At 44.4% G+C, this 25,319-nt stretch overlaps 1 protein-coding gene across 3 annotated transcripts in view; it reads left to right on the top strand.

Annotated features, from left to right (window-relative positions):
* The first annotated feature begins 40 nt into the window (after positions 1-40).
* The window catches only part of CCDC92 (coiled-coil domain containing 92), a 58,880-nt gene continuing 33,601 nt past the window's right edge, over positions 41-25,319 (top strand). Inside the window, exon 1 of one of the 3 annotated variants that reach the window (XM_038762292.1) lies at positions 41-85. The gene's annotated coding sequence lies outside the window, so the exon portion shown is untranslated. Of the gene's footprint in view, positions 86-1,561; positions 1,665-19,562; positions 19,724-25,319 lie in introns of those variants that run through there. The other 2 variants (XM_038762290.1, XM_038762291.1) reach the window with 2 other exon arrangements.

The following is a 25,319-nucleotide window of genomic DNA, read 5'->3' as shown; positions in this document are numbered from 1 at the left end:
AGCGCCCGCCGCGTTGCCATAGCGACCGCGCCTGCGCACTCCCACCGCAGGCATCCAGAGTTGGGTACCCCTGCTCCTTTCCTTAGTGAGTACTTCCTCCTCCTCCTCCCTGTTCCCGGGCGGTGGGAAGGGAAGGGAAGGGAAGGGAAGGGAAGGTTGGGGAGCCCTGGGAGGGGAGAGGTGACGCTTCTCTTCCGGCCTCCCCCTCCATGCCCCCTCTCCATGCCCCCTCTCCAAGCCCCTCCTACCTCAGCAACTGCCCGTCCTCCCGCTGCCCCTCCCCGCCCCTCCCCGCCCCTCGCCTTCCCTCCCGCAGTCCTCCCCCCCCCCCCCCCCGCAGCCCAGCCACCCTCCGCCCTCCTACTCAGCATCCTCCTGAGCATCCCACTCCCGTCCGGCCCGCAGGCCTCTCCTTCATCCCCAGCGTTCCCCCGTCCTCTTCCCTCAGGCCCCCACACCTGCCCGCAGCCCTCCTCCCCAGCCCACTTTCTCCTCCTTCTCCTCCTCCATCCCTATCCCCCTCCACCCTCCTCCCCCCAGCCCACTTTCTCCTCCTTCTCCTCCTCCATCCCTGTCCCCCTCCCTCCTCCCCAGCCCACTTTCTCCTCCTTCTCCTCCTCCATCCCTGTCCCCCTCCCTCCTCCCCAGCCCACTTTCTGCTCCTTCTCCTCCTCCATCCCTGCCCCCTCCACCCTCCTCCCCACCCCACTTTCTCCCCCCACCTCCTCCACCCTCCTCCCCAGCCCACTTTCTTCTCCTCCTCCATCCCTGCCCCCTCCGCCCTCCTCCCCAGCCCACTTTCTCCCCCCACCTCCTCCACCCTCCTCCCCAGCCCACTTTCTCCTCCTTCTCCTCCTCCATCCCTGTCCCCCTCCCTCCTCCCCAGCCCACTTTCTCCTCCTTCTTCTCCTCCATCCCTGTCCCCCTCCCTCCTCCCTAGCCCACTATCTCCTTCTCCATCCCTGTCTCCTCTCCCTCCTCCCCAGCCCATTTTCTCCCCCACCTCCTCCATCCCTGTCCCCCTCCACCCTCCTCCCCAGCCCACTTTCTCCTTCTCCCCAGCCCATTTTCTCCCCCTCCTCCTCCATCCCTGTCCCCCTCCACCCTCCTCCCCCAACCTCCTCACCAGCCCATTTTCTCCCACCACCCTCCTCCCCCGCCCACTTTCTCCTCCTTCTCCATCCCTGTCCCTCCTCCCCAGCCCACTTTCTCCTCCTTCTCCTCCTCCATCCCTGTTCCCCCTCCCTCCTCCCCAGCCCATTTTCTCCCCACCTTTTCCATCCCTGTCCCCCTCCACCCTCCTCCCCAGCCCATTTTCTCCCCCCCACCTCCTCCTCCATCCCTGTCCCCCTCCACCCCAGCCCACTTTCTCCTCCTCCATCCCTCCCACCCCGGCCTGTCCTCCACCCTCCATCCTCCTCCTCCATCCTGCAGCCGTGGGGCCCTCCTGTCCTTGGGCCGGGAGCTGAGCTGTGGAAGCCCAGCCTGACTGACGGACTGACTGACCTCTGAGGGCCCGAGAGGGAGGGGAAAGCGGCCACAGCCCAGCCCAGTCTCCCCTCCCCTCCTCTCCTCTCCCCATGGGCCACCTGCCCCAGCAGGAGAGGAGGAGGAGGAGGAAGAGGAGGAGGGGGCCCATTCCTGAACGACAGCAAACATTTCAGGTGAGCCGGGGAGGGGCAGGGGAGATGGGGAATGAATAATCCTTAAAAGACGGTAAAGGCTGGCCGCTGCTCAACTTCCCTTTCACCCTCTTATTTTGCATGCCTGGGTATGGTAGGGAATAACCCCAGTTAGTAATTAGGAAGGCAGAACCGTCCCCTCGGGCTCCATCCCGGCCTGGATGGATTTTCCTGTTCTCCTGACAGCCCCGTGTCGCAGTGGGAAGAGAAAGGGAGAGGAGAAAAATGCATCCATTCAGTCGTATTCATGGAGCGCTGTACTAAGCGCTTGGAAAGTATGATCCTGTGGAGTTACCATCAAGGAGCAGTTTAGTTCAAGGGGGATTATTTTCCCCCTTTTAGACTGTGAGCCCACTGTTGGGTAGGGACTGTCTGTATATGTTGCCAGCTTGTACTTCCCAAGCGCTTAGTACAGTGCTGTGCACACAGTAAGCGCTCAATAAATATGATCTATTTATTTATTTATTTATTTTACTTGTACATAGCTGTTCTATTCATTTTATTTTGTTAGTATATTTGGTTTTGTTCTCTGTCTCCCCCTTTTAGACTGTGAGCCCACTGTTGCGTAGGGACTGTCTGTATATGTTGCCAACTTGTACTTCCCAAGCGCTTAGTACAGTGCTCTGCACATAGTAAGCTATCAATAAATACGATTGGTGATGATGATTGATTTTCCAATGGCTGATGGAGGGGAAAACGAAACAGCACTTTGCCACCCCCCCCCTTGAAATGTCATTATTATAGAACTGAAGGGCTTATTGTGTGCCACGCACTGCTGGGGTAGAGACAAAATCATCAGATTAGGCACAGCCCCGGTCCCCCAGCCCTTCAAGAGTGGGAAGAGAAGGGGGAAAGGTGGGAAATCTTGGAAGGTCGGGGGGCGACAACCCTCTTTTTTCAAGCAAGGGGGGCAGCCAAGGGTCTTGGCAGAAGGAGTGGCATCTCGGCCTCTTGGGTCTTTTCTGCCAGCCTTGAGCGCCTGGGCATTTTCAGGAAGGAGATGGGGCTGGGTGGAACAGGAGGGTGTTGTGTTGCTTTGTGATGGGCTGATGGTAACTGGCCACACGCGTGTGTGTTGTTGCAACCGTATTCAGATGAGCAGAGCCTCCTAGGAGGGCAGAAGAGAAGCAAGCTTGTACCTTGCCAACTCCCCGGGTAAGATTGTAGACTTGCCATCCGCATTGCAGGTGCATCAGAAACGTCCGACAGCCTTGCCCTCCCTTCCTTTGTTTAGGGAAATCTGTCTCAAAGGAGGCTTGTTGTGGGCATGAGAGCCCATGGCTCTTTCCTTTATTCCATTTTAGCATCACGGTGGGGGTTTCAGCTCCTCCTTGCAAGTTGCTTCTGTTTCCTGTACTAGTAACCCTTTCAAGTTAGTACTGTTGAGTGCCCGGGTACCTTTGATGCTAGAACTGTAGCTGACTTGTAACCAAAATGATTGTCCCTGATATCGATAGTAATATCTTAGTGCCATGCTTGACCTTTGCCTTTTATTGAAATAGATTCATAAGATTTCTCCCCGAACTGGTCTTTTTCTCAACTATTTTGCTTTTAGGCATTTAAGAGAAGTGGTTTGCAGAGACGCAAGTATGTCGTTGGTGCAACAATCTTTGCTGGATTATTGTTCCTGATATTGATAGTAATATCTTAGTGCCATGCTTGACCTTTGCCTTTTATTGAAATAGATTCATAAGATTTCTCCCCGAATTGGTCTTTTTCTCAACTATTTTGCTTTTAGGCATTAAGAGAAATGGTTTGCAGAGACGCAAGTATGTTGTTGGTGCAACAATCTTTGCTGGATTATCCTGCAAAGACGAGACAGACAGACAAGAAACACAATAGACCCCTCTGAAACAAAATGAAGCTACATTATAAACCATCTTAGAGGCATTCCGCTTCATTAGGCATCCACTTTATTTCAGTTATTCGTTGAATGGTGCACATTTTCAAAGGCTGAGAACAATTTTATTTTAAAACTGTTATGCGTAATTTCAACGCTATTTAAATGGGTCTGTTTTTGCTGTAGGGTTTGATTATGGAATTGAGCTGCTTTTTCTTTGGCAAAGATTGTTGAATTAAAAGGTGCTCTTTTAAAGTGATTTTTATTATCCCCCAAATAATTGGGGGATTTATATGTTTGTTCTGGGCTAACTTTCATCTTCGACTCCTCTGTGGAAAAATATTTCCAGAATTATGTGTGTGATGCACTGATTAGAAATTTGATATTGAAGGTTATTACACAATATGATATAACTTTCATGGTTCCTTCTGGATAAAAGATTCAGTACATTAATTTAGTGCGTTAGTTCTTTTCTTTTGACTTTTAAATAAACCAGAGCCATTAGTTGCATGTTAAAGTGCTGTATATTAATCTGGTTGATGGAAAAATAACGTTTTGTATCCAGACGTCTGCCGGATCAGGTTCCCTATGGGAATTTGATTTTTCATTTTTTTCTTTTAACGTAGTTCTAATAGATCAGTAACCAAATTTAGAATAAAATATTTTGTGGAATTCGTCTTGAAGTCTTCTACCTACGTCTTGAAATATATGGAAATTACCAACTGGATTCAAAGTGTATTTGTGTGTGGGTGTGCAGATCTAATTTAATATTAGCATTACCTCATTGCTTCAGTGCTTTTGCAGCCAAATGAGTTATTAATAACCTCAATATTGGTGCTTTAAAAATCTTTAAAGATTTCATAAAAGCATTTCTGTTGTGAAAAGACAGGTATTTTCATAGAGAGACCATTTGCAACAGAGTCTTGATAGTAGCGGAGGCTCATGCAACTGCTTCCTATTTTATATTTTCTTTTTGGATGAGTTGCTGCTAGTAATGATGAAAATGATTTTATGTAAAGGAGGGTATGGGTGTGATCCATTTAAGAACATCAAAAGATTGTTGTTTTTAACTGAGATTTAATTTTATCATGTTTTCTCTAAACTGAAAAGGTAGGCAATGAGAGGAGTTAATTTATGCCCTGATTTGTTTTTTCCTAAGGAATTTTCTCCTTGCCTAGCGGCTTTGCATTTTGCCAGCTGCTTACTGCAACACTCCATATGATAGCAGCCCATCCCATAGTGTTTGAAAGAGAGCCCAGGCAAGCACACCTGCGGTAGATATTTTTGTTGTTGTTACACAGAGGGCAATTTTTCAATAAACGAGCGTTGCTTTTGTCTATACCGTGAAAGCTGCTGGTAGAATAAACAGTACTACCAAAATGATGTAGCAAATTAGCCCAGGAAAAGGGTTGTTAAATAGAAGCAGAGAAGCAGTGTGGCTCAGTGGAAAGAGCCTGGGCTTCGGAGTCAGAGGTCATGGATTCTAATCCCAGCTCTGCTACATGTCTGCTGTGTGACCTTGGGCAAGTCACTTAACTTCTCTGAGCCTCAGTTACCTCATCTATAAAACGGGGATTAAGACTGTGACCCCTCTCCCCCTCCTCCCCCTCTCCATCCCCCCGACTTACCTCCTTCCCCTCCCAACAGCACCTGTATATTTGTATATATGTTTGTATGTATTTATTACTCTATTTTATTTGTACATATTTATTCTATTTTATTTTGTTAATATGTTTGGTTTTGCTCTCTGTCTCCCCCTTCTAGACTGTGAGCCCACTGTTGGGTAGGGACCGTCTCTATATGTTGCCAACTTGTACTTCCCAAGCGCTTAGTACAGTGCTCTGCACACAGTAAGCGCTCAATAAATACGATTGAATGAATGAATGAATGTCAGCACCACGTGGAACAACCTGATCACCGTATATCCCCCCAGCTCTTAGAACAGTGCTTTGCACAAAGTAAACGCTTAAAAATGCCATCATTATTATAGAAGAGGTTAACTGAATTAGAGCTTTTCGTTTGCAGAATCAATCATATTTATTGAGCGCTTACTGTGTGCAGAGCACTGTACTAAGCGCTTGGGAAGTACAAGTTGGCAACATATAGAGACATTCCCTACCCAACAGTGGGCTCACAGTCTAGAAGGGGGAGACAGAGAACAAAACCAAACATACTAACAAAATAAAATAAATAGAATAGATATGTATAAGTAAAATAAATAGAGTAATAAATATGTACAAACATATATACATACGAAATTGGTATCCCACCCGTATTGTAAATCTATCCGGAGCAGAGTGGCCCAGCAACAGGAGTCTGTGGCCATTCTGCCAGAGCCTGGCCTCAGTGCCAACTACTTGGAGTGAAGCATGGTCACACCTGCGGGTTTTTAATATGTATATGCAGTTCTTATTTTGCAAATCACTGAATTTTGGAATTTAGTGAACCACTTTGTTCACTAGCTCCAAGTTTGGAGCCTCTCATCAGAAACCCAGAATTTGCCTGGTGCTGAATTTGGGGCTGACAGTCTATTTTTAGTCAATATAAGATCTAGTCAAAGTGCTATTTCCCTGGGAAAGGACAAGGTGAAAAGCATAATTGGTCCTATTTGTTTAGGGGTGTAGCTTTTATACTGTAAACGGAACACGACTGAACATGACCAATACCTTCCGTGGTACCTCTTACCATTTGAGAAGCATTTCCGTAGTTCCACCGCACTAATATGTTTTGTTTTGTTCTCTGTCTCCCCCTTCTAAACTGTGAGCCCACTGTTGGGTAGGGACCGTCTCTATATGTTGCCAACTTGTACTTCCCAAGCGCTTAGTGCAGCGCTCTGCACACAGTAAGCGCTCAATAAATACGATTGAATGAATGAATGAATCTGCCGGCTTCGGCCTGCCAACTCCATGGTGCTTCAAAGGAAAGTGCTTCTCATCCACTGACCGGCTCCCTCTCCTTTCCTCTCTCTCCTTCCTCCCCTGGTGAGAAGATTTATCTCCTTTTATAAACTCTGTACTTGAACCCAAAGAGTATTTTTCACTATATCTAGTGGAAAAGTTTGATTTTTCTAAATGTATTTTGGTGCAGCTCATATTTAAATGATTGAATCAAGCAATCAATCAGTGGCTTTGAATGCTCATTGTGTGCAGAGTACTGTACTGAAGTCCCTGAGTGAGTGCAGTCCAATAGAGTTAGTAAACCCCATCCCTGCCCTCAAGAAACTTACAGTCTAGTGGAATGTAGAGGGTCCTACAGTTTATACCTTGATTTTGAGACTGCATTAAATTGTCTTTTGACATTAATGCTCAGTTCTCCTGGACGGAAGGAAGATGTTACATTCTGGACAAAACCCCCACTATTGAAAACTCACACCCCACTGCGCACAGACATACAAGAATTTCTTCCAACATCGCATTGCATTCCTTCCAGATAGACATGCATTGTCCAAAGAACATTGCCTAAATCTCTAATATCACTTGATCCCAAATACATTATTGAAGAGCTAAGGGCACATTGAGTAACACCCCCCCCCATGAAAATAACCCCGTAAAAAATGGTTTTCCCAAAGTTGGCATTCATTTCCACAGGTGCAGTCAATCAGGGGTATTTATCAAGTGCTTACTATCATCATCATCAATCGTATTTATTGAGCGCTTACTATGTGCAGAGCACTGTACTAAGCGCTTGGGAAGTACAAATTGGCAACATATAGAGACAGGCTCTACCCAACAGTGGGCTCACAGTCTAAAAGGGGGAGACAGAGAACAAAACCAAACATACTAACAAAATAAAATAAATAGAATAGATATGTAATAAATAGAATAGACAACTATACGGAATATCATATACTGCAACGTATCTAAGGTGGTATAATGTAGTATACCAGGAAGGTGAAATAGGTTGTTATCCAAAGCAAACCTTTCTGTTTAAAAACAAGGATTCAGCAAAAAGAAATATACAATACGATGTGCAGAGCATTGTACTAAGTCCTTGGGAAAGTACAGTTCATCGGAGTTGGTGAGCACATTCCCTTCCCTCCAGGAGCTTAGTCTAAAGGAAGAGAGACATTAATATAAACAAATAAGTTACAAATGTGTATATAAGTTTGGGGCTGAGGGTGGGTGAATATCAAGTACTCAAAGGGTACAGATTCAAGTGCGCAGACGATAGAGAAGTAGAGGGAGTCAGGAAAAAGAGGGCTTAATTGGGGAAAGGCTCTTGGAGAAGATCTGACCTTCATAATAATAATGTTGGTATTTGTTAAGCGCTTACTATGTGCCAAGCACTGTTCTAAGCTCTGAGGACTTTGAAGATGGGGAGAGTGGTGGTCCGGTGAGGATGAGGGGGAGGGAGTTTCGATATGTTTGTGGCAGGGCGGTATGTTCCAAGGGTTTTAAAACGTATCTTGAACTTGTACAGGTCTTCTGGAATAGTTTTAATTGTCCGCGGCCCAGATGGATGGCACTGTAGAAAAATAAGTGCTGGGGTTTGTGTCTACGTTTTGCATTACCGGGTGTCCGCCCTCAGATCATTAGGATCCAGTTTTGATATTTTTATAGAAAGGTTGCATTTTAAGAACAGTGCTTGGCACATAGCAAGCGCTTAACAAATAGAGAAGCAGCCTGGCTCTGCGGAAAGCGCACGGGCTTTGGAGTCAGAGGTCATGGGTTCAAACCCCGGCTCCGCCACTTGTCAGCTGTGTGGCTTTGGGCAAGTCATTTAACTTTTCTGTGCCTCAGTGATCTCATCTGTAAAATGGGGATGAAGACTGTGAGCCCCCCTCATGGGACAACCTGATCCCCTTGTGACCTCCCCAGCGCTTGGAACAGTGCTTTGCACATAGTAAGCGCTTAACAAATACCATCATTATTATTATTAAAATGGGGATTAAGACTGTGAGCCCCCACCGTGGGACAACCTGATCACCTTCTGACCTCCGCAGCGCTTGGAACAGTGCTTTGCACTTAGTAAACGCTTAAAAATCCCATCATTATTATTATTAAAATGGGGATTAAGACTGTGAGCCTCCCCCCCACCGTGGGACAACCTGATCACCTTGTGACCTCCCCAGCTCTTAGAACAGTGCTTTGCACATAGTAAGCGCTTAACAAATACCATCATTATTATTATTATTATTATTACCTAAGAAGAAAGCCCAACCTCATCATTGTGCTGCTTCTACCCCTTGTCGGGACACCTGGGTTCTCATCTCAGCTCCACCAATTGTCTGCAACTAACCTTGGGCAAGTCATTTCCCATCTCAGGTTCCCCATCTGTTTTATTTTGTTGTCTGTCTTCCCCTTTTAGACTGTGAGCCCATTGTTGGGTAGGGACCGTCTCCATATGTTGCCAATTTGTACTTCCCAAGTGCGTAGTACGGTGCTCTGCACACAGTAAGCGCTCAATAAATACGATTGAATGAATGAATGAATCTGTACAGTGGGGATAAAATAATTATTGATGATGATGGTATTTAAGCACTTTAGAGGAGCAGCGTGGCTCAGTGGAAAGAGCACGGGCTTTGGAGTCAGAGGTCATGGGTTTGAATCCCGACTCCCCCACATGTCTGCTGTGTGACCTTGGGCAAGTCACTTAACTTCTCTGAGCCTCAGTTACCTCATCGGTAAAATGGGGATTAAGACTGTGAGCCCCACGTGGGACAACTTGATCACCTTGTAACCCCCCCCCCAGCACTTAGAACAGTGCTCTGCACATAATAAGCAATTAAAAAATGCCATCATTATTATTATTATTATTATTTCTATGTGCCGGGCAATGTACTAAGCGCTGGGGTGGATACAAGCAAATCAAGTCGGACGTAGGCCCTGTCCCACGTGGGGCTCACAGTCTCAATCCCCATTTTACAGATGAGGTAACTGAGGCCCGGAGAAGTGAGGTGACTTGCCCAAAGTCACGCGGCAGACCAGTGGCGGAGCTGGGATTAGAACCCATGACCTTCTGACTCTCAGTCCCATGCTGTAGCCACTGTGCCACGCTTCTTCTCCCTCCCCAGTAGACTGCGAGCCCCATGGGAGGCAGGGACTGTGTCTAACCTGATTATTTGCTGTTTATCCCGGGGCTTGGTTCAATGCTTGGCAAATAAGTACTTAAATTCCATGTTTTCTAGACTGTGAGCCCACTGTTGGGTAGGGACCGTCTCTATACGTTGCCAACTTGAACTTCCCAAGCGCTTAGTACAGTGCTCTGCACACAGTAAGCACTCAATAAATACGATTGAGTGAATGAATATTTTCATTATCATTGTTACTGACAACATACACCTTCCATCTTGTAGCTCTCAGATCCTGGTTTACTCATTTATCTCAATTTATAGTTTTTATGAGAAGCAGTGTGGCTGAGTGGAAGGAGCCCGGGCTTTGGAGTCAGGGGTCATGGGTTCAAATCCCGGCTCCACCATTTGTCAGCTGTGCGACTTTGGGCAAGTCGCTTAACTCCTCTGTGCCTCAGTTCCCTCACCTGTAAAATGGGGATGAAGACTGTGAGCCCCCCGTGGGACATCCTGATCACCTTGTAACCTCCCCAGTGCTTAGAACAGTGCTTTGCACATAGTAAGCGCTTAGTAAATGCTATCATTATTATTATTATTATGTGCAACATTCCCTCCCAACTTCCTGAAAAGTTTAAAAGAGAGATTTTGTTCTATCTCGCCTTCAGCAAACATACCTGCACTGAGCAGAAATTATGAGCTTAAAAATCCTACATTATTACAATGTTCAGATCGAGCCACCAAGACAAGAAAATTACATTTTAGCCCATTGTTTCAAGAGCCTTTCAAAGGCACCAAATTGCCTCTTGGGTATTTTTTTTTTAAATGAGGGGCTTTTTAAAAATTAGATCTTTCATTTTACGTGTTTTTTTGTTGTGTTTTTCTTTTTGCTTATCAATTTTTCCATTGTAGCTGCAGTATGTATCTTGCCCTATGCTGGAGAAGATAAATAAAAAAAAACTATACCAGAAAAGATTTGTTTGTAAGTGTTAATGAAAATATGTCTTTTTGCTGAATCCTTGTTTTTAAACAGAAAGGTTTGCTTTGGATAACAACCTATTTCACCTTCCTGGTATACTACATTATACCACCTTAGATACGTTGCAGTATATGATATTCCATATAGCTAACCATTGCTGAAAATTGTACAATTCACGGGACTCAATTCCTTAAACGTCCTTTAAATATTTATGCATTTTACCGCGTGAGATCTTCTGGAACAACCAAAGCACAGATATTTGTATACCCAGCCTGTACTGATGAAGTAAATATTTTTCCAGATATGTGAAAGCAGCATCCACTGTTGTGCGATAATATGCCAGAGTACCATATGGGTTTCCCAAAGCGTAAGGAAATAAGAGAGCTAACTAATAATTTCCTTGTCCATCAATAGTTTTTACCGAACTAGCCCTAAATGCAGAGCACTGTATTATTGGATGCAGTGGCATGTTGATATAGAAGTTAGTTCCAATCCTCCTCCTCATCATCATCAATAGTATTTTTTGAGCACTTACTATGTGCGGAGCACTGTACTAAGCACTTGAGAGCCATATTCCAAGGGGGAAAAGGATAAATACAAAAGACACAAATAATAGAAGTATGTAAATTTCTCTCTGAGGTAGTTCTTTATTTGGGGGAATGTAAAATATAAATCCTACCTCTCATTTAAGGTGGTTTACTCATTCATTCATTCATTCAATCATATTTATTGAGCGCTTACTGTGTGCAGAGCACTGTACTAAGCGCTTGGGAAGTACAAGTTGGCAACATATAGAGACGGTCCGTATCCAACAGTGGGCTCACAGCCTAGAAATCTCAGATCATAATCATATTTCGAAGACAGATTGGGTTGTTGGCTTGTTTTTGAAAGTATTATCACAGCTTCCCGCCACCCCAACCCAGTGACCCGTTTGCTAGCACCCCAACTTGCGGAAGAGAAAACGTAGCAATAAGTCAAATTGAGAGGCTCCCTAATTCAACTTTTGTTCAGGAGTGGGTTGGTAAATTAGAGATGACAATGAAATAATAATAATAATGGCATTTATTAAGCGCTTACTATGTGCCAAACACTGTTCTAAGCACTGGGGAGGCTACAAGGTGATCAGGTTGTCCCATGGGGGGCTCACAGTCAATCCCCATTTTACAGATGAGGTAACTGAGGCACAGAGAAGTTAAATGACTTGCCCAAAGTCACACAGGTGACAATTGGCGGAGCTGGGACTTGAACCCATGACCACTGACTCCAAAGCCCGGGCTCTTTCCACTGAGCCACGCTGCTGCTCTCAAATCTTCTCTCAAATCGTTTAGAATCTGCCACTTAACAATACTGCTAACTGGAGAGAAACTAGTAATAATAATAATAATAATAACGATGGTATTTGTTAAGCGCTTACTATGTGCAAAGCACTGTTCTGAGCGCTGGGGAGGTTACAAGGGGATCAGGTTGTCCCACGGGGGGCTCACAGTCTTAATCCCCATTTGACAGATGAGGTAACTGAGGCCCAGAGAATAATGATAATAATAATAATGATGGCATTTATTAAGCGCTTACTATATGCAAAGCACTGTTCTAAGCACTGGGGAGGTTACAAGGGGATCAGGTTGTCCCACGGGGGGCTCACAGTCTTAATCCCCATTTGACAGATGAGGTAACTGAGGTCCAGAGAAGTGAAGTGACTTGCCCAAAGTCACACAGCTGACAGTTGGCGGAGCCGGAATTTGAACCCATGACCTCTGACTCCAAAGCCCGGGCTATTTCCACTGAGCCATGCTAGTAGAGGCCTGGATTTTTGTGGGCCTATCTTGGTAGCATTTCCCTCAGCTTTTCCCGTGTCCCTACTGGGCCAGCCTCTCTGGGAACCACATGTGGTGCTTCTAGCCCCAGGCTTCTCTCTTTCCTCTGCCCTCCATGCCACCACACAACCTGCCTGTTCTCCCTCTCGATTCAGTCATCATCATCATCAATCATATTTATTGAGCGCTTACTGTGTGCAGAGCACTGTACTGAGCGCTTGGGAAGTACAAGTTGGCAACATATAGAGACAGTCCCTACCCAACGTCCTCCTCTTGTCCAGCCACCTGCACCTGCTCAGAATTTCTCAGGTTCAGCCACCCATCTATCAATCAATGGTATTTATTGAGCACTGCACTATTCATTCATTCATTCAATCATATTTATTGAGCGCTTACTGTGTGCAGAGCACTGTATTCATTCATTCATTCCATCGTATTTATTGAGCGCTTACTGCGTGCAGAGCACCGGACTAAGCGCTTGGGAAGTCCAAGTTGGCAACATAGAGAGATGGTCCCTACCCAACTGTGGGCTCACAGTCTAGAAGGGGGAGACAGAGGACAAAACCAAACGTAGTAACAAAATAGAATAAATATGTACAAATAAAATAGAGTAACAAATACATCTATCTGGATATTCCTGAATATAGAGAAGAGAGCTTTAATCGTTGATTCTGTTCCACATCCCAACGACACGCATCGAGGGTCGCAGACATGACATTGGCACACAGATCCGGATTTCGTGCCACTTGCATTGTTTTGTGTGCCCTTAGGATGCACAGAGGAATACATTCATTCAGTCGTATTTATTGAGCGCTTACTGTGTGCTGAGCACTGTACTAAGCGCTTGGGAAGTCCAAGTTGGCAACATAGAGAGACAGTCCCTACCCAACAGTGGGCTCACAGTCTAGAAGGTGGAGACAGAGGACAAAACATATTAACAAAATAGAATAAATATGTACAAATAAAATAGAGTAATAAATACATCTATCTGGATATTCCTGAATGTAGAGAAGAGAGCTTTAATCATTGATTTTTTTCCACATCCCGACGACACACATCGAGGGTCGCAGACATGACATTGGCACACAGATCCAGATTTCGTGCCACTTGCATTGTTGTGTGCGCCCTTAGGATGCACAGAGGAAAACATTCATTCAGTCGTGTTTATTGAGCGCTTACTGTGTGCAGAGCACTGTACTAAGCGCTTGGGAAGCAGAGCACTGTACTAAGTGCTCTGGAGAGTCTCATATAACAGACATGTTCTCTGCTCACAATGAGCACCTTTGCTGGGTCTCAGTTTCCCACTATGTCATATCTGTCTCCCTCTTCTAGACTGTGAGCCCGTGGTGGGCAGGGATGGTCTCTCTATGTTGCCAACTTGTACTTCCCAAGTGCGTAGTACAGTGCTCTGCACACAGTAAGCGCTCAATAAATAAGATTGAATAAATGAATGAATATCTCTCTAGGGCCCATCTAGTTCACTTCCCAACTACCTGGCTGGTTCTTCCCACCAAGTCCTTCCCCCCAAAACCCCTGCTCCTTCCTCTCTGCTCACCCCCCCCGACCTCCCTGCTCTGTTTCTAGTCATTTCCACCTTTCTCTTATAGATTTAATTTGCCCCCCATGGTCTCTTTGAGCCTCTGTTATATCGTACTCTCCCTCGCACTTAATAATGATGGCATTTATTATGCACTTACTATGTGCAGAGCCCTGTTCTAAGCACTGGGGAGGTTACAAGGTGATCAGGTTGTCCCACGGGGGGCTCACAGTCTTCATCCCCATTTTACAGATGAGGTAACTGCGGCACAGAGAAGTGACGTGCCTTGCCCAAAGTCACACAGCCGACAAGTGGCGGAGCCGGGATTTGAACCCATGACCTCTGACTCCAAAGCCCGGGCTCTTTCCACTGAGCCTTTCTAGGATTTGAACCCATGACCTCTGACTCTTATGTATATATGTTTGTACATATTTATTACTCTATTTATTTATTTATTTTATTTGTACATATCTATTCTATTTATTTTATTTTGTTAGTATGTTTGGTTTTGTTCTCTGTCTCCCCCTTTTAGACTGTGAGCCCACTGTTGGGTAGGGACTGTCTCTATATGTTGCCAATTTGTGCTTCCCAAGCGCTTAGTACAGTGCTCTGCACATAGTAAGCGCTCAATAAATACGATTGGTTGATTGATTGATTGACTCCAAAGCCCGGGCTCTTTCCACTTAGCCTTTCTAGACTGTGAGTCCACTGTTGGGTAGGGACCGTCTCTATTTGTTGCCAACTTGTACTTCCCAAGCGCATAGTACAGTGCTCTGCACACAGTAAGCGCTCAATAAATACGACTGAATGAATGAATGAATGAGCCACGGTGTTTCTGCACTTAGTACAGTGCTCTGCACACAGTAAGATCTCAAATACCACTAATCGATTGATTCAACGACCCCGTCCCTGCATGCGCAATGCAGACTTGCACTTGAGGAGAGCTGTTAGGCTATAAGGATCTAAATTTTGTTGGGCAGCTAAATAATTCACAAAAGCAATTTTGGAAGTGCCAGAGCATTGGCTGGGTGTTCCTCAGCACGCTGTAATTTGAAAGATTTGGGAAGTCGCAGAGCAGCAGCCTGGTCTAGTGGAAAGGCCTGCGAGTCAGAGGAGCTGGGTTCTAATTCCAGCCCTGGCATTTGTTTGCTTTGTGACTTTGGGCAGGTCACCTAACTTCTCTGTGCCTCAGTTCTCTCAGCTGTAAAATGGGGATTAAATACCTATTCTCCCTCCTATCAATCAGTCGATCGTATTTACTGAGTGTTTGCTAAGTGCAGAGCACCGTACTAAGTGGGAGAGTGCAGTACAACAGAGTTAGCAGACACGTTCCCGCCAGTATCGAGCTTACAGTCTAGAGGAAGTTTACTACTTGGACTGTGAGCTGCATGTGGGACAGCAACCGTGTCCGACCTAATTAACGTGTACCTACCCCAATGCTTAGAACGGTGTTTGACACTAAGCACGCAGCAAATGCTATTAAAAAAAATATATAACTTGGGTATAAAATCCAAATAGCCCTAGATGAGGGATGGCTGACAGAGACAGGTGCTAGATGTACCTGATTTGGGAGAGCTTTTTCTTCATGGTAGCACTGACTCTTGCAGGAGGGTTTTGCAGGCAGGTGAATGCCGAGAAGAGTCCTTTGAACAGTGCAAGCGCTTAGTACAGTGCTCTGCACATAGTAAGCGCTCAATAAATACGATTGATGATGGTACCCAGAAATAGAAGGGACTGTCTGGCGATGCTGTATCGCTCCCTGAATCTGAGTCAGTAGTATTGATTGTAAAGCTACTGCGTGGAGAGCGCTGTAAAAAGAGCTTGGGAGAGGGTGAGAGGGTTAGTAAGCATGGGCCCTGCCCCCCAGAAGCTTTCTGTGTAGCAGGATTGATGGACATTAAATAATTTACAAATAGAAGGAAGGAGGAAAAGCTGATCTGTATATGCATTGTGCTGATGCTGTTTTTATGGTATTTAAGCTCTTACTGCATGCCAGACACTAAGCACTGGGGTAGATACAAACTAATCAGGTTGGACACAGTCCATGGCCCACATGGGGCTTACAGTCTTAATTCCTATTTTACAGATGAGGGAACTGAGACACAGAGAAACTAAGTGACTTGCCCCAGGTCACGGAGCACACAAGTGGCAGAGCTGAGATTAGAACCCAGGTCCGTCTGACTGCTCTATCCACTAGGCCACGCCGCTTCTCTGTGTTGCTCTGTCCAGCCTATTTAGTTGTATAGAGGTCAGTTGGTTATTTTTTGTAGTTATTGTAGTACTTTGTTTTGCCTTTTTGCTTCCTTGTTTTTGCTTTTTCCAAATTTTTCCCAAGAAAGTGAAAAAGAGTCTCCCAACCCTTAGTCACTCTGAGCATCACGCTCACTGACCATACAAATTGGATGAGCGCATGGTGGTATCTGCAGTTCTCGAGGCCTCTGTCATCAGTAGCATCTATTGAGCGCTTCCTCTGTGCAGAGCACTGTACTAAGTACTCCGACCTCAGACTGCACCTGTTCTCTCAACCGGTTGTCTCACAGGGCCTGCTGCTGGCCCAGGGGTTCCACACCAGAAGCAGCGTGGCTCAGTGGAAAGAGCCTAGGCTTTGGAGTCAGAGGTCATGGGTTCAAATCCTAAGCGCCAGCAACTGTCAGCTGTGTGACTTTGGGCAAGTCACTTAACTTCTCTGTGCCTCAGTTACCTCATCTGTAAAATGGGGAGTAAAACTGTGAGCCCGCCATGGGACAACCTGATCACCTTGTAACCTCCCCAGCGTTTAGAACGGTGCTTTGCACATAGTAAGCGCTTAACAAATACCGTCATTATTATTATTACTACCAGAAAGTGTAGACGGCTCAGAGCAAACTATCACTACTACTGCAAAAATGAGTCAAAGCCCGTTAGAACATACCTTTCCCCTCGTCACCATTAGTGACTAGCAATCCTCACCTGAATGGCAAGGAGCCAGATGAGTTGTAGTGCTCCTTTTTTGGGGGGTGGGAGGGAGCTATATTTTCCTCAGCCAAAGGGGCAAGAGATTCACCCACACACAGATACAGTCACCATCAGTAACATCTTGGAATTGATGTTTTCCAAGCAATACTTACCACTAATGCCATCTCACTTTGGGTGCTGTACTACTTTCTGGGGAACTTGGGAATCTTTCTAAATGGCATATGGGAGCTCTGAGCCAAAGGTCTAAATCTTGTGACCAAAGGGGACAAATCCTCTTCTTCACAATGAGGTACTCATGCACCAGGAAAACTTGTCTTCAGTCTTCATTCATTCAATTGTATTTATTGAGCGCTTACTGTGTGCAGAGCACTGTACTAAGCGCTTGGGAAGTACAAGTTGGCAGCATATAGAGACGGTCCCTACCCAACAGCGGGCTCACAGTCTAGAAGGGGGAGACAGAGAACAAAACATATTAACAAAATGAAATAGAATAAATATGTACAAATAAAATAAATAGAGTAATAAGGGCGTACAAACATATATACATATATGCAGGTGCTGTGGGGAGGGGAAGGAGGTAAGGCAGAGGGGAGGAGGTAAGGCGGGGTAATAATTGAAGTAATGAACTTCAGTTGACACGGCTTAGGACTCATTATAAAGAATGAAGGAAAAGGGTATTTGGTGTATGTGACCTGAACGGAAGGAAAACACAGTGACCTTAAGCTGACCGCAACTTAATGGGGCATTGGGAAGAGCGCCCTATACAGTGTTAATTTCCTGCTTCCTAACCCTTCAATGGGGGTGAGAGAATCTGCGCTCTACCTCTCCAGGACGATGGGAGGATTAATGAAAATGTCTAGAATACTTTGGCTCTCAGAAAAAAAGCTTTAGGAGAATATTCAGGGACATTACTTCATTCGTTCATTCATTCAATTGTATTTATTGAGCACTTACTGTGTGCAGAGCACCGTACTAAGCGCTTGGGAAGTACAGGTTGGCAACATATAGAGACGGTCCCTACCCAACGACGGGCTCACAGTCTAAAAATGGGCCCACGTTACTTGTATAGGGAACGAAGCTGCTGCCTTTTTGCCTCTTACTGGGAAAAGGCCACCTGCATTCTGGATCGTAGTCTGTGTCCCAAAGTTAATGCCATCTGAAACTGCTGCAATAACTGACCTGGAAGTAATTGCACTTCAAATGGACAAACTGATCCATGGCTAAACCCTATTGCATCACTTCTCTGAATTTGTGTGTCCAGCCCGCCCACGAAACCGGCCGGGACCGTCTTCTAATTTCATTTCACATTTGCTGGCAAAGGACGTCTCCAGCACATCCTGGAAATACTCTGACTAAATAACAACTCAGCAGCTTGTCCTGCATCACCTGGAAGCTTCGCCCCTTTCCGTGCCCAGTATTCCCTGGGTGGGGGAAGGTAGTCTTTCCCGCATTCGTCTTTCCACGATTCTACTATTATTTTGGCCTCCTCATTGGCCTCCCTGTCTCCATTCATTCAATCGTAGTTATTGAGCACTTACTGTGTGCAGAGCACTGTACTAAGCATTTGGAAGTGCACAATATAATAATAGACACAATTCCCTGCCCACAACAAGCTTACAGTCTGTACCACGATGCTGCCCGCATAACCGCTTAGAACAGTGCTACAGTGCTTTGCGCATAGTAACTGCTTAACAAATACCATCATTATTATTATTATAACCATCCTGAAATGCACACAGCATGTCTCCCCTCAAAACCTTCCCATCGTTACCCGTCTTCCTCCCCATCTAGCAGTTTCCTCACCAGTGACTCAAGACTTATCGGCTCTTCTCATCTTCTATTCCCCTCCTGGTGCTCTTTGCTCCTCCCGGGCCCACCTTCAATCCTTTGGTCACATTGTCCCCAGAGCCCAGACCTACTGGACTCCTCTCCCCCATGTCTACCAAACGTCAGCCTTCCCCACCTTCAAAGCCCTTCTAAAATCCACTTCCTCTAAAAAGCCTTCCCCAGTTCATTTTCAGTAACCCTACTATTATCACCCTTTCATCCGCCTCTTGTTTTATTTATGGCATCCTCAGCATTTGTGTATATTTGGTGTTTTTATATCTGCCTCCCCATTCAGTGTCAAAATACGATTGAATGAATGGTTATGATATTTTTCAAGTGCTTATTACGTGCCAGGCACTATACTAAGTGCTGGGATACATACGAGACAATCAGTTTGGACATGGCCCCTGTCCTACATGGGGCTTGCAGTCTAAGTAGGAGGAAGAACAGTATTCACCCCCATCTTAAAGATGAGGAAACTGAGGCTAAGCGACTTTTCCAAGGTCCCACAGCAGGCCAGTGGTGGAGCCAGGACTAGAACTCAAGTCCTCTGGCTCCCAAGGCTGTCCTCTCTGCACTTGGTCACACTGCTTCTTTAGCCCCTTCTTGGCAGGGAACATGGTTTGTGCTTCAGTTCTCATCTCCCAAATACTCAGTACAGCATACTGCATTCTGCAGGTGCTCAATAAATACCATTACTACTAGTAGCAAATTTCATTGTTGCTCCTCAGAGTTATAATCGAAGGACTCTATGGGTGATTGATTATTCATAGAAAATATTTTCCAAGATTTTGTTGAAGAAGTGGGATATGTGGTTTCAAAGGTTTTGTTGTTCTCTGACACAATAAAGGATCACAATGCATAAAAGAACATTTGGGAGCTAAACAATCCGAAGTGTCATCAGTAAATGGGCCTTTCCTCCATACAGCTCAGGAAATTCAAACAAGAAACTATTAAATATTAAACAGTCCAGGTTAGGACTGTCGGATCATTAAGTGGAGTGGCTGATGGTCAAGCATCATTAGCTGTGTGTCTGGAAGTCCTCCGAAAATAATTACCAAAAATGAAGATCTAGGGAAATGGTAAATAACATTTTAAAATGATGTTTATCTTGTTTTGAAATCCCATGCCCTTTTTGGTCAGTGTAGTTTCATCTGTGTAAATGCCCTCAGCAAAGCAGCGTGACCTAATGGAAGGAGCTCGAGCCTGGAAATCAGAAGACCTGGTTTCTTATCCCAGCCCCGCCACTTATCTACTATGTGACCTTGGGGAAGTCACCTAACTTCTCTGTGCCTCAGTTCTCTCATCTGTAAAATGGGGATTCAGTACTTGTTCTCCCTCATACTTACAGTGGGAACCTGATTGTTGTGTGTCTGCCCCAGCGTTTAGTACAAAGCTTGGCAAATAGTAAGCACTTAAGAAATACCACTATTATTATCATTACTATTATTATCACAAAGCCTTATTTTTAATCTGGCCTCCGAAGATCCGTATTTGTTGTTTTTCAGTCTCGGTAACAGTAAATGTAATGGCTAAATTTAAAAGTGCCTTTTGGTAGTCCACCAAATAACCTTCATAAACGCACAGTGAGGTAACTGATACTTATTTTAAAGGCAAAAGAATTAAAGGAGGTAACGGCCAGTGGTTGTTCAGCAAATAAATCCTACTATTTCCCACGCCAACACCAATGGAAGAAACGCTACAGCAGTTCTTTGTTGTGGTGGCCCTAAATTGTTGCATCTGTGTATGGCTTTTCTTGTCACTAAAACACTGGGTTGGTTTCATGAAAATTGGGAACTCTTGAGCCCCATTCTCCCAGGATTTTGAAAGGTTAGCCCATTATGGGCAGGGAACACACATCTGCTAATTCTATTGTAAATGCCGTCATTATTATTATTATTATTATCTGCTAATTCTATTGTATCCTCCTCTCCCACGCACTTAGAACGGTGCTTCTCACATAGTAAGCGCTCATTAAATAGCATTGATTGATTGCTTTAGTAAGAAAACAAACACTTTAGAAGGAACCTCCACTTTCAGATTGCTAGATGATCTGGTTTATTTTGGTAATGATGTGCATCTAGCTTTATTTGTATTTATTCTGATGACTTGACACCTGTCCACATGTTTTGTTTTGTTGTCTGTCTCCCCCTTCTAGACTGTGAGCCCATTGTTGGGTAGGGACCGTCTCTATATGTTGCCAACTTGTACTTCCCAGGCGCTTAGTACAGTGCTGTACTCACAGTAAGCGCTCAATAAATATGATTGAATGAATGAATGAATTGTAGTGAATACACATAATAGGCAACAGAGCTCCAGGTGTTTCCTTTGCAAACTGAAGAAGTTAATTCCCCTCCTCAAAGGGCCTAACTTCATGCCTGAGAAAAAATTTAGGCACTGGGTTGGCTCACTGTGTAACAATGCCAAATACTTTTAAGAGAGTCCTCTGTGGACTTAGGACACAGTTTGTTCCCGATAACCTAAATCGAAACCAATTTTCTCACAGAAACAATGTAATAAATGAGGGATTGACTCCTGAACCAAACTTGAATATGTTGCTTTTACAAAAATTCCCCCAAAATGAGAATTCGGTCAATTATAGATGAATAGGCGTTAGCATGTTTATATTGTACGTATACGTACTCACCTGTTTGTACGTATTTATTACTCTGTTTATTTTACTTGTGCATATTTATTCTATTTATTTTATTCTGTTAATATGTTTTGTTTTGTTCTCTGTGTCCCCCTTCTAGACTGTGAGCCCACTGTTGGGTAGGGACTGTCTGTATATGTTGCCAACTTGTACTTCCCAAGCGCTTAGTACAGTGCTCTACACACAGTAAGCGCTCAATAAATACGATTGAATGAATGAACGAATTGTTGGAGATGTTCCCCATTAGGTAGTTGACTTTTTTACTTTACCAGAACCAAGAGCAGTGCTTTAAACAGAGTAAGCCCTTAAATGCCATAATTATTTCTATATTTCTACACCTGAAAAACTTATATGTTAAACCCAGAAAACTGTGTATACGCCATAAGATTTTATTTTGACAGTGAAAATTGTCTTTCAAGGTACTAATCCATCCTAATGCTTCCATGATTTTTTAACGGTCACCAATCCACTCACCTGTATTTTGCAGTGTAATGGTTGGAAGATTTGGTCATTTTAAAATTCATCATAAGTCTTTTCTTCTGTGAGATTTCTGTTCCGTCTCTGGAAGAAGCCTGGCATTTGCTTGGAGAATGCGGTGCCAAGAGGCCTTTTTAGCTTGTCACTTGTGTGTGTCTGCCTTCATTAAACCCCTCACCACAAGCCCAAGATTTGGACATACTGTTACATTTTTGGACTGACACTGGCATCCAATATCCATTACCTTAACACTCCTACGTGTGGCAACTGGTAGCTGGAACCTCAAGCATTCGTCTACCCATTTGATTCAGTGGCAAATTAACATTACCAAAGAAACATTTGTCATACAGATGTTGTAAATGAATCATAAAAATCATAAAAATAACCATGGTACTTTTATATTTACACTAGCTTTTTACCTGCATTTAAAAAATCCAATTGCTCCCCCAATTTTTTTTTTCGCTTGAAAAATCCAGACCACACTTAAAAACCAAGCTATTGTAGGCGTCACACTAATAGGGGTACTATATCCTAACTGTGGGTATTCATCAGAGATGTGCCAAAGGAATCGATCGTATTTATTGAGCACTTACTGTGTGAAGAGAACCATACTAAGTACTTGGGAGAGCACAGTACAACAGAGTTGGCAGACGTGTTCCCTGCCCACAAGGAGCTTTCGGTCTAGAGAGGGAAACAGACATTTAAATAAAGTATGGCTATGTATATGCCTGAGGGTGGGGTAAATATTAAATGTTTGAAGGCTAGATCCAAGTGCAAGGGTGACACAAGGGAGAGAGAATAGGGGAAATAAGGGCTTAACTGGGGAAGCCTCTTGGAGACAGTGGTCTGTCAGATATGAAGCGGGAGGGAGTTGCAGACCTGAGAGAAGGATATGGTGGCAAGGTAAAAGAGATCGAGATACAGTGAGTAAGTTGGTGTTTGAAGAGCAAAGTGAGCAAGCTGAGTTGGAGAAAATCAGCAAGGTAAAAGAGGCACGGTCAGGATTAGACTCAGGCCTGTGGTCTTTCCATTTGGCCAAGGTACTTCTTAACTGGGGAAGCCTCTTGGAGACAGCTGTCTGTCAGATATGAAGCAGGAGGGAGTTGCAAAACTGAGAGAAGGATTTGGTGGCAAGGTAGAAGGGATCAAGATACAGTGAGTAAGTTGGTGTTCAAAGAGCAAAGTGAGCAGGCTGGGTTGGAGAAAATCAGCAAGGTAAAAGAGGCACAGTCAGGATTAGACTCAGGCCTGTGGTCTTTCCATTTGGCCAAGGTACTTCTTAACCTCAATGAAATGAACCAAACCTTAGGGAGATTTAAATTCAAACCAAAAGACAATTCTGTTATTCTTTAACTTCATCTTCACTTGATAGCTGATCTACACTATGTTTAAGGGGACAGCTGCTCCAAGACCAAATAGGAACACAAAGGATAATATCATTAGGAGATAATAGCTAGGTTTATGAGTTTGTGCTTCAGTGCAAGGCTGAGGATAACCAAATTGTCTCATAATCCTATTAATGCCATTGGGCAGAATACCCTATTCCACCACCTCCAGATTTTCTTTGCTTACAAAAAGCCCACATACACACACAAAAAAAATCTGTGTGGCCTACAGGGAAGCAGTTTGCCCATCGGAAAGATCAAAGGCCTGGAGGGTCAGAAAACTTGGATTCTAAACCTAGCTCGACAACTTGCCTGCTGTGTGGCCTTGGGCAAGTCACTTTATTTCTCTGTACCTCAGTTTCCTCAACTGTAAAATGGTGATTCAGTACCTGCCCTCTTTCCTGTTTGGTCTGCGAACACCATGTGGGACAGAGACCACATCCAATCTGATTAACTTGTATCTATTCCAGCGCTTAAAACAGTGCTTGACACATGGTAAGCACTTAACAAGTACCATAAAGAAAAAATCAGCATAGCTTCAAACATAGCTTGGAGTGTGAGACTTTGACCCTGGACTGAAACCTTTATTTAAAGCCTTTTTATACATGTGGAGCAACCTTATGCTTTTAGAGTTGTTAATAATTGTTAAATAAGACTATATCACACCTCCTCAAACTATATTTGCCTAAAAGAATGTTGGGCAAGGTCAGTACAGTTTTTAGTTGGAGACAATTTTGAATGATATTTTTCCCCTGATTACTGAAGGGCTTTTATGGAATCACACGCTACAGAATATGGGAAGCAGCGTTGCTTAGTGGAAAGAGCACGGGCTTGGGAGTCAGGTGTCATGGGTTCTAATCCTGGCTCCACCACTTGCCAGCTGTGTGACTTTGGGCAAGTCACTTCACTTCTCTGTGACCTCAGTTACCTCATCTGTAAAATGGGGATTACGATTGTGAGCCCCACATGGGACAACCCGATAACTTTGTATCTTTGTGCTGTAAAATACCCTTGTCTGTCTCTTCTTCCCACTTCCAGACCTTCCATGTCTTCCTGAATTGTACTATCCAAGCGCTTAGTACAGTGCTCTGCACAGAGTAAGCGCTCAGTAAATATGATTGAGTGATGGAACAAATGAACAGTGGAAAGAGTTTGGGCCTGAGATTCAGTGGACCTGGGTTGTAATACTGGCTCTGTCCCTTGTCTGCTGAGCGACCTCGGACAACTCACTTAACTTCTCTATGCCTCAGTTACCTTATCCGTAAAATGGGGATTTAGACTGTGAGTACTACGTGGGACCTGGATTGTGTCCAACCCGATTATCTGGTAGCTACCCCAGCACTTAGTACGTTGCCTGGCACATAGTAAGTGCTTAACAAATACCATGATAAAAAAAAGTGTTGACATAGCATTTGCTGCCTTCGTTCTCAGATTATTATAATTATTGGATTAAGCACTTACTGAGTGCTGGGGACTGAACTAAGCGCTGGAGTAGATCCAAGTAGATCCTGTATACATATATATATGTATACATATATGTGTGTATATATGTTTGTATGTATTTATTACTTTATTTTATTTGTACATATTTATTCTATTTATTTTATTTTGTTAATATGTTTTATTTTGTTGTCTGTCTCCCCCTTCTAGACTGTGAGCCCACTGTTGGGTAGGGACCATCTCTATATGTTGCCAACTTGTACTTCCCAAGCGCTTAGTACAGTGCTCTGCACACAGTAAGCGCTCAATAAATATGATTGAATGAATGAATCCAAGGAAGTTGGGTTGGACAGAGTCCATGTCCCACATGGGACTCACAGTCTTGATCCTCATTTTACAGATGAGGTAACTGAGGCATGGAGAAGTGAAGTCATTTGCTCAAGGTCATACAGCCCACAAGTGGTGGTGCCAGGATTAGAACCCATGACCCGACTCCCAGGCCTGTGCTGTAGCCATTAGGCCACACTGCTTCTCAGCTAAAGATGTGCATTTCTTTAATGTGGTTTTTAAGCTCCAGGATGTCATGGCTCTAAGCCAATGAAGTCATTTCTATCCTCTTGCCTCAGAAAACCTTCAGAAGTTCATGAACAAAAGACTCTTAGATCATTTGATTTGTTCTGTGCCGCAAAACCCCTGTCGATGCGTACACATTTCAGAAAGGAA

The sequence above is a fragment of the Tachyglossus aculeatus genome, chromosome 21, assembly GCF_015852505.1.
Source record: "Tachyglossus aculeatus isolate mTacAcu1 chromosome 21, mTacAcu1.pri, whole genome shotgun sequence".
NCBI lineage: Eukaryota > Metazoa > Chordata > Mammalia > Monotremata > Tachyglossidae > Tachyglossus > Tachyglossus aculeatus.
Note: the sequence above shows the minus strand (reverse complement) of the source record. Positions and strands in the feature narration are given on the sequence as shown.